The sequence below is a fragment of the Heterocephalus glaber genome, unplaced genomic scaffold (genome assembly GCF_053883595.1).
Source record: "Heterocephalus glaber isolate CG9 unplaced genomic scaffold, H.glaber_assembly_v1.0 deba00000594, whole genome shotgun sequence".
NCBI lineage: Eukaryota > Metazoa > Chordata > Mammalia > Rodentia > Bathyergidae > Heterocephalus > Heterocephalus glaber.
In genome coordinates this window covers 31,363,842-31,377,980 of record NW_028258151.1, presented here as the reverse complement: position 1 = coordinate 31,377,980, position 14,139 = coordinate 31,363,842, and the positions used below count along the sequence as shown (strand labels likewise).

Genomic DNA, 14,139 nt, shown 5'->3' with positions numbered 1-14,139 from the left:
TTAATTATTATTATTATTTTTTTGGTACCGGGGACCGAACTCAGGTCCTTGTGCTTGTGAGGCAGGCAATGGAACCACTGAGCTAAATCCCCAGCCCTTATTTTAATTTTTTTACTTTTGAAAATAGTAAAAACATTCACAGTGCCCTTCCACCTTTTCCTGATTTATAAAAACTATATTACATATCTGCATTTATAATGTTTTTCAAATTTTAAGTTTTAGAATACTTCCTTCTTAAGTAGAAGAATATAATAGGAATCAGTTTCATGTTAATTTACTACAGTTTCCTTTTTAAAATGTTTAAGATGAGAAATGTATAGAACCCTATCTATGTGTCTCAAAAAATTAATATGAAACGTAAGAGTCTTATCTAGGAATAAGTCATTTCATAAACATTTTTAAATTAACCTCATTATGTTACAAATTCAAATTTTGTCAGAAAATAATCCTGTGGTGCTGGGGATTGAACACAGAGCCTCCTACATATTAGGCAAGTACTATATCCCTGAGCCACACTCCCAGCTCCATTAATAGCGTCATCTTAACCTATTAGTGCAATGGGGACTCTTTCCCCCCACAAACAGCACATACTTTATACTCCTGATCAATACCAGAAAGATTAAGTTGGCCACTCTTTTAATACAACTTCATTGAAAATATGTGGTTCCCTCTACCAAAAGCAAAACAAAAAAGCAAATTGAGAAACTCGTGTTTTATTTTTAAATTTTTGAGACAGGGTCTCACTATGTAGCACAGGCTGGCCTCAAACTCACTGTGCTCCTCTAGCCTTAGCCTTCCAAGTATTGGGATTACAGGCATGTGCCACTATACGTGGCGAAAAACATAGATTTAGTAAAAATGTTTAAAACTATACAAGTGACTTACAAATAATTTCATTAGTCAACATATACAGTTTTCTCTAATGCTTCTATGTGCATTTGAGGATTTCTTCTTACATTATCATAATAAAATTTTCATAATGTATTTCATAAGTATGTCAGGCAAGAAGTGCTTTTCAGATTCCTTTTGAAATTTTTTTTGGCACCAGGGATTGAACTCGGAACCTTGCACTTGCATGGCAGGCGCCAGAACCACTGAGCTAAATCCCCGGCCCTCAGATTCCTTTTGAAATGGAAAAATCATGTATCTTTCTTCACTAATGAAACACTGTCAATAACAGAAAAGGAGACTACAGCCAGACATTGTGAAAATTTTTTTAGACCACATTCTGGCAGTTTGCGGTGAAATTTAAGAAAGCTACTTGCAGTGAGGTATAATTCCATGCCTGTAATTCCAGCATGCCAGGAGCTTAGGCAGGAGGATCTGAAGAGCCTAACCAGGGCAACTTACTAAAACCCTATTTCGACATTTTAAAAAATTAAAAAGGAAAAGTCACTTGCTCAATGAAAATGATTTTCAAAAACTGAAACAATGTTTGAGAATTTTTTTCTAAAAGAAATTAAAATGTTATTTAAATTCTAGAACCACACAGATACACTAAGGGAAAATGTTGAATAACAACAACAACAAAAAATAAGGAAGGTAGAGGACAAAATGTTAACTGTTTTGAAGTAGGGCTAAGGAGAACAGAGATAATATATTGTCCTAGAAATCCATGTAGATTGAATCAAGAAATAAAATCCACCACTGAAAGGTATAGAAATTTTAAAAATACCTTATCCCTCTCTCCTAAAAACCTTATTATCCTTTGGGAAGGTAGACTAGAAATAACACTCCATTTTTAAAAAGTATTGTAGTATAGTATCAAATGTAAGAAAACTACATATTAGTACACAAACTACAATAAACAAATCTTCTTCTTCAAGTAATGTAAGTGAAAAATAAAGATAAAATTCTAAATGGGGCTGGTTGTGGTGCCACATACCTGTAATCCCAGCACTTGGGATGAGGCAGGAGGCTAACTGTGAATTCAAGCCCAGCCTGAATTACTTAGTGAGACCTGTCTCCAAAACAAAAACAAAAACAATCTAAATGGGTGATCTGGTTTCCTCTTATGCAGTTATGACCATTAAGTTTAACTGCCAACTTGACTGGCTTGGGAGCTACCTGGAGAATATTACAGCACACTTCTAGTTGTGTTTGGTTGGGTCACGGAGGCGTGACCTTGGTGTCGATATCTGGTTCCTGCCTCCTTTCTCTCTAATGCTATTCCCTTCTTCTGCTTCCTGGCCCCATGAACAAAGTAGCTTTGCTCCACCATGCCCCTCTGCCATGATGCTTATCCCTTGGAACCAGCCAGCCAAAGACCAAATCCTCTGAAATTCTGAACCCATCCTCCTTTAAATTGTACGTATCAGGGGCCGGGAATTTAGCTCAGTGGTTTTGCCGCCTGCTGTGCAAGTGCAAGGACCCGAGTTCGATCCCTGGTACCAAAAAAAAAACCACCCAAATAAATTGTACATATCAGGTATTTTGTATCAGCAACAGGAAAGCTAACCAACGGTTTTACCACTCACAAATGCTCACAGATACAGAAATACACTAAAAAGAACTGTTTACTCTCTGTTTACAAGAAAGAACTGTTTACTTTCTATTTACAAGAAAAAAAGAGATTAGAAAGGATCTGAGTAAAGGCCCCAAACAGGTATTTCTACTCAAATCCCTCCTTAGTGTCTCTGTATTCTGGCTACAGTCTAAAAGGAAAACACTTTTTTTCGCATCTTCAAATCCTATTTTAAAGAAGTTTGCAATTCTTTTTTTCTGTGAACACTAGAACCATAAAACTGTTTGCTGGGCTGGGGATTTAGCTCAGTGGTTTCGTCGCCTGCTGCGCAAGCGCAAGGACCCCAGTTCGATCCCCCGTACCAAAAAAAAACAAAACAAAAAAACTGTAAACGCTTATGGGCCAGGGATTTAGCTCAGTGGTTTCGCCGCCTGCTGGGCAAGAGCAAGGACCCGAGTTCGATCTCCGGTACAAAAAAAACCCCCCAAAAAACAAACTGTTTGTTATACCTTGGTCAAGAAAATTATCCTTTGGTGTTCTGTCTCACTGAAAAGAGTTTCAGTGAAACCATGCAAAACCTAAGTTTCAAAAGGACAGCTTTTGGCACATCTATCAAGTATGTACATGTAGCCTTAGGAATCATGTTCTCCAGAAAACAAATGGATGATACCATATTTTCTTTTCTGAAACAACTCCTATTGTCATCATTTATTACAAAAAAAATTTCACTCCAGTAACAGAATTGAAGCAATAAAAGTGCAAAACACAGTACCAAACAGAGGTCTCCGGCATTAAATACCAGAATTCTTGGGTGCAAAGCCTCGCTACGTGGCAGAGACATGTGTCTACCTACGTAAATGTCCAGATAGGCTCTGTGCAAATGCAGACATGTTTATTTTTAAACGTATCGAGGTACCCTTCTATTCTCAAAGCAGCTTCAGAAGACCTTTTAATGAGCCATTTGTTTTACTTAACTCAAGTAAGAAATGACTTGGAAGTGAAAGATGTATGCAACTTCTTTCCAAGTAAATTAACACTGTGGTTGGTTCTGAATGATTCTACAACTCTACAAACTAGACATTCAGCCCTAAGATTAAAATTTCAAAAAACAGTTCACCAGAATGGCATTTTACCACACCACCAAACAATAACAAAAATGGGCAGAATGGTGTATTTCATAAACTCTGCAATCTCTTTTTAACTGGCAAGTGAGTTAATATTCTAAAACACACTAGGGTTTTTGTGACAGTTATCCGTCAAGTTATGTAGATAAGACCTAGAGCACAAAAATAAGGCAGAATTGATGCAACAGTACATAGTGCCAAAAAAACTGCAATCAAAGTTTGTATGGACAGGCTAGGACAGGTACTAATCTGCTTGGCCATCTGCTGTTATCCTCAAATTGTGAAGTAGGTCAGAGGGAAGAAAATACCTCCCTGAGAGCTGACTAGCAAGCCAAACAATATCAGGCTATCAACCTGAAGCCAAAATCACTTTCAACAGAATCACATGTGCAAATCTAGCAGCGTTGTTCCTTTCTCTACCACAATTACATTCTCAAGTGGTCAAGTACTAAGCAAACCAAAGACAGGATCTATGAAAACCTCACTCGTCACACACATCAAAGTGCTTTTTAATAATATATAAAAGTGTTCTAACAGAATGACAATGAAACAGTTATATATGCTTAAAATACCAACAAAAATGCAGTATTTTCCCACTTTTTCTATAAATCGTTCTGTCATGTGGCTGCCCCTAAAACTAAAAACTGATGGCTCAGTATCAAAGCCCCTACTGGACCTTATTTCCTATTCCCTATTTCATCACACTTGAGGGTAAAAATTTTCTAACACCAGCTCTACTTGTAGGAAAAAAAAGCTTTTAAATAATAATATTTGAGAAATGGTTTTTTATTACCAGTTATACCTCAAATTGCACAGACAGTATCTTGACGATAAAAATAAAGCAGAATTCATGGAACAGTACATAGTCACAGAAACAGTGAAACCAAGTGTGTATGAACAAGTAAAACAGTTAAGACATGTACTGATGTGCTTGGCAATCTGCTGTTATCCTGAGATTTCTGATACATGCAGTTACATGTCAACACAGTGCTCCACTTTGCCTCAAGTGTTCAAACGGTACCCAACACCAAAGCTCAGAGTTCCAACACACAGACTCACAGAGGAACCTTGTGAATCAAGAGTAAGGTAACAAAGCTAAACAGCAAACGTGATTTCCATAAAAATGAAATTAAATTAAAAACACCGGCTTTACAGCATCAGGGAACCAAAGGGGGTTTGCTCCCTAAAACTAAAAATACCTATGATCCTGGCATATGTTTAACATACAGTTTTGCACACGTATTTTTCTACAAATGACTGCCAAACACTCCTCCAGAAGCTCCCCCAAGTTTAAGAACACACTCAAATTAACAGAAAAGTATTTCATCAACAGGAACTGCCCGACACTGCCTCTTAGCATTAGCAAACGTGGGCAAAGTTTACCACATGCAAGACAAAGCCAACCACACCTTCAGACACACTCATAACTCAGGCAATACACTCCAAGCCACACAGGTAACACCCAGAACACGGCTGTACACCTCTAGGATCCCAGCTCTTGCGTTAAGTCCCACTAGACCCAAGAAAAAAAAGCCCAACTTAACCCCAAATAGGGTCCTGAGCACCAACGACTAGAGTGCAGGACAAGAGTCACAGCAACATACAGCACACCGAAAAACGTCTAGGTGCTGGGCACCCCGAAATTTCAAAGGCGGCCAGCCAGACGGCCAGGGTCCAGCCCGCTAAGACCCCCTCACCGAGCCCACAGCCGCCTCAGGCCCCCTTGTCGATGGAACGACTGCCGGTTTCAACGTTAACCCCTCAAACCGTTCGTCCATCTCCCCAGAACACAATTAACAGGCCCTCGACAGCCTGGGGTCTTTGGTGACCTTCTGACGCGACAGACAGCCCCCAAGACCCCCCAAAAAGCTGAAACCCACAACTTCATGCCTCCGCGGCAGCCATCACAGCCAGAAAGCGGGCTTTTTACGACAACTCCCACAATTCCCGCGGCCTACAACTCCCAGCGTGCATCGGGCGGCGCCCCAGTTAACCCTGTCGTGGCGACCGGGCTGGCGAGCCCTGCACCCTTCCTGCTCTTAAAGCCAAACTGTTGCACTTACTTTCACCCGCACTAACCGAAACAAACTTAGGACATTTTGTCAAACAGTTACAGTTATGCTATCTTGTCTCCTTGCCTTATCATACAAATAACCTCAGTTGCCCAGAAAATTATCCCTGACAGAATACTACTTGTTAATCTCCGGAGAGCTCTTAACAGTATTAAATGTTTACAATTTAAGGGGTACCCTTAGGTTCAATTTCATCTTCCCCTTTGAAATTTCTCCACATTTTCCTGAATCATTATAGCCCAGATAGCCTTGTACTCACTAATTTAAAATTTTACCACTAATTTAAAATGTTTTCTAAATTCTGAGAATAAACAAGAAAGACTATACTACAACTGTGCAACAATACTTGACATCTCTCCATTTCATAAGACAAATTCTTTCAACTATATTGAATCGAAAATTTCATGCAACTCCAAACAAGTCCTAATAAAACAATTATGGGCAATATAGCTTTTCAGTTTCCAATTCAATTTTTTAGGAGAAAACCCTGTTTGGCCAATAACAGACTGCTTTCCCTTTCCTCTCGATAGAGATAATAAAAAAATAGCATGTATTACTGCTTTATTCCTTTCTGATTTTAAAATTTCAACAAACAACAAGTATAGACACATTTTAATAACATTTGAAAAATAAATTGAGAGCTCATTTTTTTCAAGAAACAGCACAAACACACATTTTATTCATGAATGAACTCTTTCAAAGTCTTTCTCATTTTAATTAAAAATAAGGGATTTAAAATATATTTCTTTTAAATACTTTGCCCATAATTTCATTAAGGATCAACAAACATTTTTAGAGATCATGTATCATCAATAAAAGTTAAATGTCCAAAATGTATACACAAATTGTAACATGCCTAGACATGTAACTGACAGAAAAAAACTATTGTTTGGCATTTGATGCAAGCACTAAAACAACTAAAATTCTCCCGAAGTATCTGCTATTTTAACCACATCCAAATGTAAAATAAAATGTACACAATATCTGATTTTTCCACAGAAATATTTTGCCATTTGAAAGGGCAATCAAAATATATCATGAACTACAAATCACAAAACTCAGAAATCCAACATAAACACAAAAACACAAAGGATTATTGGAGATAATGTTTTCAATAAATTTATACAAAATTCTATTTTAAGTGTGTCCTTTACTATTACAGTCAGCTTATTGCTAAATTTTTTATTTTGTAAACTACAGTGAGAAAATATTCCCCATCATTTTTTTCTCATTTATCATGGGGAGTTTCATAAACAATTAAGAAAAATGCTTAATACCAAGATATAACAATTATATATACATACAAATATGGAATTTTAGTTCATTATACTATTTTAGCTGCTGTATTTTTCTAATTTTCATTTTGCACTTTAATTAGTATCTAGCAAGGCAAAGTTGCATTCTTTCTCTCTATTTTTAATAGCTGTTAAAATATAGAAATGTATGCATGCTTTATATATTATTCTCCTGGTTTAAAAGACATGATTTATAAGAAAGGATAAAAACAAGTCAGAAATGAAATTGATCTCATATACTGTATTTATTAATGCTTACAATTCTCTTCTCAGTGCTATCAGGATATATTTTCCATTAGGAAGTCAGTCATTTTCTTCTTGTATTTTAACCATCAAAATAAAAGGTTTAAAATTAATATATTAAAGAACTTAGTATAAGAATTATGTTTGAAATAGCTTTATAATTTTTTCAGATTAACATAATTCTTAGACTCCTAAGAAGGAATACTAACTTTGAAGTTTGGTATACCCTAAATAAATAATTTAAGTAAGTTTTAACTAATATACTTAATATAAATGCTTTCTTAAGAAGAAAACAAATTTATTCCAGAAATGAATTCTTTAAATTCATATGAAAAAAATTTTAGTATTTTCTCCTAAAGCTTTTAGATTCTATTTTACCACATGAATTTTAATATGTTTTTTTTTTAAAACTTAAACTCTTTACTAAGATTTTTAAAATATCTATATGTAACTATATTAATATATTTAAAATTAGGAAAAATCTTGTGTATTTTGAAAATATATACATCTCAATAGAAGAGAAACATGGCAATCTCTGTCCTTTTCCAAATGTGATCCTGGTGACAGTGTTAGAATGTCCAAATTTCTACATTTACAATAAATTCTATGTATAATTTCTCTAACTACTTCTTTTATTCTTTTAATTTCATATAATACTTCAAAGCATCTTAAAATGTTTGTCCAGACATTTTAATTTCATTTTTAGTTTATCTGCTTTAAAACATCTGATTTTCATATATGTAATTTATGTTATTCATGCAAATAAACTGCACTAAAAGAATTATTGCCAAAAATAGAATGAGTTGCTAATATTATGCTATCTTGAAAAAGTTAGCCTGTCTTTTCTTATGTTACTTGTATAACATAATTAACAAAAACTGAGAAGTTATACACAAAGTACAAGTTCTGACTGATTAAACAAATTGTTTTTATTTACATTCTAACCCCATAAGACAGTAATTTCCCACCATGAGAGTACAGTCCATAGTTTAAATTTCTCTGTTACCACTCAAATCTTAATTAATTTTAATTCATTGGGCTGCTGTTAAATGATCAGTCTTTTAAATTTATCAAAATAGACTATTTTTATTATCATATTGGTTTACATTTACGTTTTAGAATATCTTAAGTGTCAAAAAATCCCTTTTCTTCCCTGAATTTGCTAAGTATTTTTTAAAAAAACTTTGCACCAGAAGCATAACTTTCATTTTCATTGTGTATAACTTAAATACTCAAAAAGGATGGATCATGAAAATCCTATTATGTTAGTCTATAGGAAGTGCAAAAAGATTTGTCTCATTTTTTATCAAAAAATTGATCTTTTAAAAAATTGCTATCTAATTTGTTTTACTTAACTTAAAAATCATGTTTTTCTCATCTTCATAAAGTTTTATATCAGTTAAGATTAGCAAAGTTTAAGCATTTGTTATTTCTTTCCTCTAACTGAAATACTTTCTTTTGAACTGATGGATAAATAATAGAAAACATTTTTTTACCTAAAGGAGAAAATTCAATTTTAAGAAATCTCCAAAGGGGGAAAAAAAGAATGTTGAAGTTTCTTCAGAAGATGAAACAACATTTTCCTATAGGATAAAAAAGAAAGAAAGAAAGACCATAAGTAAATGATTATGATAATTTCTATTCTATGAAAAATCATAATGGGATGATGAATATTCAAATTTTGGGGTCTTAATTTTAGATAGCAAGGCTTCAATATAATTAAATTAAATTAATGCTGCCAACTTAAAAATCATGTTTTAAATTTTATCACAGGACTATCACAAGGCAGTAATTTCTTAAATTATTAGTTGTCTTGCATTTAATTCTACCATTGACATATTTTGGGGGTCTTATTTATGACTCAGTAGTTTTAAAATTTTTATATTGAAATCATCAACTATTCTTATCTTAGGATGTTTTCTACTAGGTAATAATGCTTGTTTAATACATAGACTACATATATATGTTTAATATATACTTTCTATGTCTTGCACTTCAAACAAACATGTAAAATAAAAAATCCAATCCTAAAATTTCTAACTTTCAAAAGACCTGTCTAGCTTCTAATCAATTTCTCCCAAAAGAGATATTAGAAACATTATACTATAAGAGGGTAACACTAACATGACAAAATATGATTTAGGCTGAATTTTTAAAAACAATTATTCTGCTTCTCCATCTTCCTCTCTCTGCCCATAATTTTCTCCCTATTTTAATGCACGTTTGCATTCATTAACTCACCTGCTTCCAAGGAAATATTAGCTGTTTGGGAAACTTGTAGATATGTTACATGTTCCCTCAGTTTCCTGTGAGGATTAACTATATCAAACCCTGTAAGGGGAAAATGAGTATTATGCTTTTTTTTCTCCCTAAGTTCCTGTTTGTACACCTGTTTTCTAATTCTTCCTTCTGTGTGAGTTCACCATACCCCGCTTATTTTTCCCCCCAACAGACCAACAAGATTTTCCTAACATTCTTCTTCCCAACACTTACGGCCGTTTTCTGGTTTTGTTTCTGTGTTTTGATATATAATCAAGATTTGGCTAAGATTATCTGTCCATCCTCCAAACTTAAGCACTAGTCCCTCTGCAGTAAATGATTTGTGGACTTTCATTCACCAGACCCTAGGAATTTCTTGTTCACCAGGTACCATCACATTTGGAGTTCTCATGTGGATGGACAAATAGAACCACAAGAAAGAATGTGAATCACAGATACAACCCCTCATGTCAGTGACAATTTCTTGCTCAGAACATCAATTCTTGATGCTTTAGACTCTATAAAATTCATATGCACAGACACGAAAAAAAATTCCTTTATGTCACTCTTGGTGAGCTTTGATTATCTAAGCCATTTTTTCCAAAGGATTTGACCTTTATGATACAAATAATTTTGCAAGTGCAAACCAGAGGTTTCTGTTAAAAAGTAGAAGAGTTGGTTCCTCACAAACTCAATCAATTCTGGGGGCACAAGCAGTATGACCCACTATGTCTCTCTCCACACCAGAAGCTTGTTCTGCCCCTGTTATTGCTTTGTCACATGCTGGGGAGAGAGGGGGACTGAAGATAAGCACACAACCATATGGTGCTTCAATTTCTTCTAATTCGATTCCATCACCCAATACAACAGAGGCTGCAGTAAGAGCAGTGGAAGGAGGTAGAACCAAAAGCCAAAGAGAAAAGAGAAAGACTTAAATGAAGATGGGCATTTATTTTTCAGGTCTACCCACTTTCCCAAAACCTTTTATCCAGCAACGGAGGAGGTCTCTGTCCTTAGGTAAGGTTGAGGGGTACAATATGGAAAGCTTTCAATATGCCCAAACCTTACAATAGCCCATGCAATAATATGGTAAGAAATAACTGCAATGTTTTTATATTTAAAATGACAAAGTACAAGCCTCTTTCTAAAATCCTTACAGACATGGTAAGTGAATACTTTTATACCGAACAATACACAAGTGGGTACAGAGCCATAAAAATCTTATAGCTGCTCATCCTCTGTGCTCTTGGCTTCTTTTTCTCCATGAAACAGACGCACCAGGGATGTAGACTTCCACACTAGTCCTCATTCAGGAACCCAATGCCATTGTGACTGGGGAACAAGCACAGCGGGGAGTCTTTAAACCTTTTAGAAAGACTTCTTGCAACCCAACCCAGGGAGGAGGGATTGTAAAGGAAACTCAGCAAAGCATTTTTAGTGCTCTGAAAGAGGATTCCTCCCCTTGCCCCTATTCAAAACTCCATGCCAAATTAATCTGACTCATTAGTTCCTATTGAGACACTCGTTATTTAAAAGAAAGTACTAAGCATAAACTTAGTTATAATCGATTATTTAAAAAGTCAAGATGTATTCATCCTAAACAGTAACAGGTTAACATAAACTGCTTACCTGGATTAACACCAGCTGCAAATGGAGTCCTCATTTGCTGGAACCATCAATGCTGCCAAATTCTCCCCCAACTCTTTCCATTTCAAGAAACCATGTTCCTAGATATAATGAGAATTTTCCTTATCATCAACTTTTAAACATAAACTACAAATCCAATCTAAGACTGTGCAGCATAAAATTAGATTCTTTCTTTTCCCTTCCTCCCTCCTTCTTTCCACCCCTTTTTAAATTAATTTGGGAAATTTCACTACCTTCCCTACTCTACTTTTCCCATCTGGGCATCACTGTAAAATCAAAGGAATCTCTGCTTTCCCCTCATCCTTACTTAACATCCTCTGTAAACACCCCGTGAGCTTCCATGATTTCACCATACTGCAATCCTGGCCAATTTCACCGAGCTCTATCCTCACAGAAATGTAAAATGTAAAATGAGGGGGTTGCACCTGACAATCTCCAAGGTCCCATTTAGCTCCAGCATTCTATATGTGACCATGATGATCCACAGAAACTGGAATATTTCCATGTGAGCACCCACATTTGGACCTCATTTCTATATGTGTTACTGCTGTCTCTGTTTTCCTTCCCCCTCCCAAACACTGATGATTTAGCAGAGGCTTCACTGAAAATCTGCCTTCTGACTAATGCCACAGAACCAGATCTACTGGAGCTTTACCAGAGGGCCTTCAAGTGCAGAGAAGGCTATGGGTCCATTTTATGAATTATTCCTCATTGGCTTGTGAAATGTGAGGCATCTAACTATAAGCCCACTGCATCCATGATGGTATTTACATGTCACTTTTCCTCTTACACATTATTTAAATTTCACAGCTTTAAAGGACATCCTAAAAAGTACATGGTCCTATGTAGTCCATGGATACTATTCCTGTGAACATTTTCCTGAATAATAATTTAACGTCCATTTTTCTGGACTAAGGGTCCCCTCTTGTCTCTATTTCTTCAATCTAATTCATTTCTTTTTTCCCAGCAATTACCTGGTTTCACTGATGATGCTAACTTCATTCTTTCCATGAAGACCATCACTACCACTAGCACCTTTTTCAGACCCAACTGAGGATCTTTTAATTCTTCCGTAAAAAAACTTCTTCTAAGAAAAACAATAATGATGGCTTATCTAGTCACTACTCACACTCATATTTCCTTATTAACTGTCACATTTACTGAGATTGTCCTAGCCGACAGACAAGGTTTAAGCACTGCACATTGGGCCTAACAACCTTATAATGCAGATTCTGTTATCATCTCTATTGGACGGACAAGGAGATTGAGGTAAACAGAAAGTAAGCCATTTACCCAAGGTGTGTTCGCATGACCAAAGGATCCAGTCTGAAACACCACACACTTTGAGGACAGAGCTGGGATCATTAATCGCTACATGCACTGCCTCCCAGATTAAATGAGACTCACAATTCTCATCTCCAGAATTCCCTGATTATATAGCACATGATTACTTCAGAATATCTAGTCTCCTAACTGATGAATTAGCCATAATAAGAATATACATACAGTTATCGTGAAGATTAAATAAATGTATTATAAGTCATTCATGACAGTGCCAAGCACAGAGTAAAAAGTTAAAAAGAAGTGTCAACAATTATTACGTATTGCGTCTCTCAACTTGCACATGAAAAAATTGAGGTTGATAGATGGCAAAAAAAAAAACTAGGAATGAGAACTAGAAGTAATGTACCTTTCTTTAAAAAATTACCATTTATTAATGTAGTGGTAACTTTAGAGACACAATTAAATTTTAAGATTATAAAATATCCCATGTCTTTTATTTTGCACTACTGGTGATTGAATCCAGGGCTTGTACTCCATTACTAAGCTACAACCTGAACCCTATTTATTTATTTGTTTATTTTTTAGTACCAGGGATCAAACCGAGGACCTTGTGCTTTCGAGTCAGGAGTCAGGCATGTCTCCACTGAGCTAAATCCCCCGCCCAGCCCTTTTTAGTTTGTTTGTTTTGTGTTTTGGTACTGGGATCCATCTCGGGACCTTGCACTTGTAAAGCAGGCAGCAAAACTGCTGAGCTAAATCCCCGGCCCCAGCCCTTTTTATTTTGAAACAGGGTCTCACTAAGTTGCCCAAGCTGGACTCAAACTTATCATCTTTCTGGCTCAGCCTCCCAAGTAGCTATGTTGGGCTCCCTGTATTATATTTTCTAGTCCAGGACTTTATCTATTGAACTATTCTCCTTCTCTTGCCAAAAGGTAAATTTGAAGGACACAAGGACTCTGGATTGGCTAGCTCTCTCTGTCCTAACACTTATCCCAGCTTTGCTACCAGTAGATCACCAGTTTGGTTAGAGCAAGCTTAACAAAGGCCTCATACCTACTAAAATCATTTCCATGTTCAGAATGGGTTTAAAGTCTTTTCCAATTGTGATTTTGACTTGGTGAAACCAGTTTCTCACCAGAGGCCTACTAATTCGAAATAAGCCCATTTTATATTTAACTAGAACATAAATAGGTGTTCAGAAAGATATGACTCCTTCCCAAACAAAGGTAGGCTTGCAAGAGTTATACAGAGACTTTGTTTTTTTTCTTTTGGTATTAAGCATGGAAACAGGGCTTTCTGGATGAGTAGCTTACATTGTGTCACTGAGCTATACCCCACCCCAATATAGCAGGTTGGGGCAGGCATCTGTGTACAGCATGGACACAAAGGGCCTAAAATCAACACAATTGAAGCTGGGCTCTGCATCCCAGAATATTACATAGAAATAACACTTTAAATATTGAAGGTATGTTTTCTTTCTGTGTATTCATGGCAGTAAATAAGCATATAATTTGCAATAAACAAATGCAACATTTACATGTCAAAAAGTATAGCATTGCCGCCTGCCTCCCAAGCGGAAGGACCCAAGTTCGATCCCTGATACCAATAAATAAATAAATAAATAAATAAATTATAGCATTACTTACATTGTACATAGCTCTGCAATAAAAACTATTCAAAAAAAAAAAGTGTTTTGTTTTGTTTTTTTGATACCGGGGATCGAACTCGGGTCCTTGCACTTGCACAGCAGG

At 35.8% G+C, this 14,139-nt stretch overlaps 1 long non-coding RNA gene across 7 annotated transcripts in view; it reads right to left on the bottom strand.

Annotated features, from left to right (window-relative positions):
* Positions 1–14,139, bottom strand: part of LOC101717883 (uncharacterized) — a 105,744-nt gene that overhangs the window by 17,534 nt on the left and 74,071 nt on the right. For 6 of the 7 annotated variants that reach the window (XR_015449013.1, XR_015449014.1, XR_002397306.2 and 3 more), the window contains 3 exons: positions 11,087–11,184; positions 9,440–10,789; positions 8,695–8,781 (listed from right to left, as the gene is read on the bottom strand). This is a non-coding gene — a long non-coding RNA (uncharacterized LOC101717883). The remainder of the gene's footprint in view (positions 1–8,694; positions 8,782–9,439; positions 10,790–11,086; positions 11,185–14,139) is intronic. The other variant, XR_015449015.1, reaches the window with a different exon arrangement.